This window comes from Leptonychotes weddellii, chromosome 8 (genome assembly GCF_054177405.1).
Source record: "Leptonychotes weddellii isolate Sample4059 chromosome 8, ASM5417740v2, whole genome shotgun sequence".
NCBI classification, from domain to species: domain Eukaryota; kingdom Metazoa; phylum Chordata; class Mammalia; order Carnivora; family Phocidae; genus Leptonychotes; species Leptonychotes weddellii.
The window spans coordinates 534,262-538,760 of record NC_138376.1 but is presented as its reverse complement, the minus strand read 5'-3'; positions in this window follow the sequence as shown (position 1 = coordinate 538,760).

Below are 4,499 nucleotides of genomic sequence, written 5' to 3'. Positions count from 1 at the left end.
TAGTCCAAGATAGCATTATTTTCTCTAATATCATCGAAACACTATTAGTTCACTGATTTTTATTTTTTATTTTTATTGATTCACTTTTGACTTTATGTCAAGTAAAAGTCAATCTAAGTTTATATGAATTTTGCCATAATGATACTGGTGTCTATTTTAGTCTATCCACCCAGGCAATGGAACTTTTCAATCTTAATCTGTCATCTATCATAATAGCTATTTTTACTGGCTATCAATGATCTGTGCATTTGACCAGCATACGTCTTGTACCTTCCACGAAATAAAATCTAAGTTTGCAGGGCAGAGAGAGGCGAAGTGCGGAACATTCTGCCCAGACCTAGAGTTTAACTGACAACGTTAAGATGCTTGTGGTTGACTTTTGGTAACCCCTTGCTGGAATACAGCGTCATCCAGCACCCACATGTGTATTAATAGTCTGTTTAAAACATGTCCCAGGGGCGCCTGGCAGGTCTGGGGGTCGTGAGTCTGAGCCCCACGATGGGTAGAGGTTACTTAGAAGCAAACAAATAAACAAGGTTTAAATAAAATAAAATAAAATAAAACATGTCCTAAATAGCAGCAATGGCTGTAGAATTTCTTTAGGTTCTAAAGTCCAATTCCCCCCCCCCCTTGGAAAATCAGCTCATCTGAGTGTCTATCAGGACATCTGCTTCTTGTGATGTGGGCAGGATTATATGGGAACACACACACCATCTCTTGGAGGCCAGCATTTGTTCCAATTGGTTGTGCGGGTTCGGCAGGTTTAATATTTGAACGCCCCCTTTGATTACAGAACCAGTGCAGGTTAAGTTATGGTTTTAATTTTCATCTTGAGAAATATCTGTCTGGCTTGTGTCCACAAATTCACATACCAGTGGATGGCTTTTCTTAATCCCTGGTTTTAACTTTAAATTCTCTTTGTCTTGCATTTTTTCTTCTTTTAAGTTTAAATATATATTTTTCTTAATGGAGAAGAAAGAAGCAAAGTCGACGTGAAGTAACATTGCTTTCTTGTTGTCAACGATTAACCTATACTTTCTTCGAGTTCTGTATTTATCTCTTCCTTGTTCCCTTTCTGCTATAATTTAGCTTGCAAACACACCCACACACACTCACAAGAAGTTAGTGGCAGGGCCAGTCACAAATGTCTGGGAGGTCCTGGGTGCAGGCACCAGCAGAGGACAGGGACTGCCGAATTTGTGTTCCCTCCACAGCAAGCTCAGCAGACGGCACAACAGATTTTCTATGAACTTATCCTGATGACAGATTAATCATTCCTCAGAAGGGTCAAGGTTGAGCAAAATCAGCCCTTGCGGCCTGTGGATCCAGGAATGACTCTGGGAGGCCTTCTTATCAGCCCAGTCCCTAATGCTGAATTCACTGATCCTCATTCTTTCTCCTATTTTTTTTCCCCATTTCTACACTTTCTACTCTTCAATGTCTACAATTGCTCTCTCTTTTCCTCCCTCCCCATCGTGTACAGGGTAAGAAGTTTGGATTTAGGATTGAAACAGACCTGGCTTTGAGTTCTTTCTAGCTATGCAATTTTGAGCAAGTTATGTAATTTTTATGTATTCGTTTCTTTTTTGAAAAAGAACATAATAATACTGACTTTTAAAATAAAGATTAAGAATTTATCCCCGGAAATGTCTGGCAGGGAATAAGGACTTAGTTATTGCTCACGGAAGTCCTGCTGTTTCTCTGTCTTCTTCCTTCCTTCCCCTTCCCTCCCTGCTTATCTTATTTACCCTCTTGACCAGCTCTATTCCTTTTCTATCCATTAGTTTTAAGAAGTCCCCTACCCCAGGCATCTCCAGCGTGTTACTTTAAATTAAAACTTTTATTACTGAAAATCTCAAACATGTACAAAAGGTAGAGAGGAGAGTATGATTCACCTCACGTACATATTACTCACGTCAGCTCTGATAGGCACAGCTGCTGGCTAATTTCATTCGTCTAGACCCACATGCACTTTTCCCCACCACCACCCCCCCATCCACATAGACACATTCTCACAGAGTCATTTTGAAGCAAATCCCGAGCATCATACCACTTCATCTGTGAGTATTTCCTGCCTCTGTTGGTCTTAGCCCGAAAGAGAGCCCACCTTGTCCCTGGGTGTCCCTGGGACGACTGCAGGGAGGTTCGAGGTCAACTCCTGCTGTTTCCCACTGCCCTTGATGCCCTCCCTCAGGTGCCATGGGCCGGCAGGTTGTAGGATGGGAGCGGAGAAGCCAAGTGGTCTCGGTCTCGAATCTGTTGTTCTGCATCTCATCTGATGGCAACATGGATAGAGAGTCTGTGTCTGTCTGGCCCTGGCCTTGAACTTGGACAGGGCAATCTTTCCACTTTCCTGAGCATCGGGTTCTCACGCATACAGTTGTGGCCTGGAAAACCTATATGACCTATAGGACACAGTAGAGCTCGAAATTCGTAAGATTTCTTGATTCTTACTTTTGTTTCCCAATCGTATAGGGATAAAAAAAAAAACCGATCCAATCAGCTTCAGAGGCGATCAGAATTTCTCAAAAGCTGGGAACATAAACTGAGAATGTTAGCCTTAGAAGGGACTTTGGAGATTTTCTGGTTTATAAGTGGGTAAACTGAGGCCTAGGGAGGTGTTTTCCCAATGCCTCACAGCGCTCTTCCAGTCGTTGGTGAAGGCCGCAGCGTGTGCTCGTGGATGTGGTGCGTATTTATTCCTTCCCTGGGAGCAGCAAGGGCCTGAGGCACAGACTGGAGGCTCTGTAGGTGGGAGGGCTCGGGTTTTGAACGGTGTGGGTTCCTCAGCTTCCGGTGGTTGTGCACGGACAGCGAGCTCTCTCCCACGCCCTCCCCCAGCCCATTAGGGCCGGAGTAACAGACAAGAACACTGCCTGGGGGAGCACACAGCCTTCCTCTTAGTGCCGCCCCAGCCCAACCCCCGAGGAGCAGATCTCTTCCAGCCTTCCTCCTCCTTGGAGGCCGGGGGAGGAGGCTGGCGCGGGTGACACACCCCTCCGAAAGTCCAGTCCGAGCGCCAGGCCAGCCGCCTCTGTGAAGGCTCAGGGCCACGGCCAGCCTCGACCAGAGGAGAGCCCCAGACCTCAGCATGTTTGGGGAAGGAAGTCAGAAGGTTAAGGAAACCTGAGGATGAAAATTAAATGCAAAAGGACAGTGGTCTCTCAAGGACTTTCCTTCATTTCCGAACATGTTTTATGGGGAATGGAGCCGAGAGTGGAGAGACAGATGGATTTGAAATAAAAACGCAAGTTTATGGTCTAGGTCTACACTATTCTGAGACTTTGCGCAAGTCAAGTCCCCTTTCTGAACTTCGCTTTTCCATTGCAAATTCAAGCAAGGAATGCATGTCCTCCATATGCAAAGGGCTCACTGGGAGGGCTCAGTGGGATCACTATGGGAAGGATATTTGTGAACTACAAATATTATATAAACATACGCAATATTATTTTAAAGTTGCAGATTTAGGAATGGGTCTTAGGCCTCACACTTGTACCCAGAGTAAGGAAAATCCTGGAGTTCTGCGTGGGGATCCCAGATGCCCAAAGAGATGATCTAATTCAGGGAAAATATTCAAGTATATCTGTCCCCATGTAAATGGGGACAAAAATCTCTAGGTCAGGTTTGGGTTGCCAAGTCTGGGTTTGAATCTGGGAGGAGGAGGTGGACAGCATCTCGGCAAAAGTGGAACTTGTTTCCTTTATGATCAAAGGCACAAACTTCTGTCACTTTTAGCTAAAACACAAGAAACTTGGTATTGATTTCCAGGTAGGATCAAGTCATTAACAGGCTAGGCCAAGGAGTCTGGGGGCTTTGAGTCTTTAAGCTGCCGCTCACTAGCTGCGTGACCTCGGGCAAGAAAATTCTCCTCCCACAAGCCCTAGCTCAAGGAAAAGTTGGAGTCTGTGTGGCAAAGGGCAGGAGTGGTTGAGACATAGGGGTGTTTGCCACCCTGTCTACTGAAGATTATGGTCTATTTGCAATTGTAGGATTTTTAAAGTCGGAAAGTGCCTCTCGGTGGGCATACATATAGAGATGGTTTGGAGCAGGGGAGGTAGAATCCCAAATTACTCAGAATTACCGACCTCCAAGATCAAGAATGTAAGTCCAAAGAGATGTGTTTTAGGGAGTCGGTGGATTTTTGCTTGTGTGCCGAGAATCGCAGGAGGGCGTCCTGGGAGGGGGGTTGAGGCGCTGAAAGGAGAGGTTTGGGTACCTGCCCGTCCGGGTGTGATGCTCTCCTAACCTGGTTAGCCTGACTTCCTCCGTGGAGCCATGTCAGCAGGCAGGTGTCTCGAGGCTCGAGCGGCTGCTGGAAGGGAAGAGCCTGGAAGAGAGAAGACAAGCAGATTATTCCCACTTTCCGGAAAGGAAACGACGGGGTTTGATCAGCGGCTCTAGCGGAGGGTGGAAGATGAGGCAGCAGCGGTGGACCGAGACGGGAAGTGCCCCCCCCCAGGCCTCCCGTGGAGGTTTCCAGAGACTCCTCTTCTCCCGGA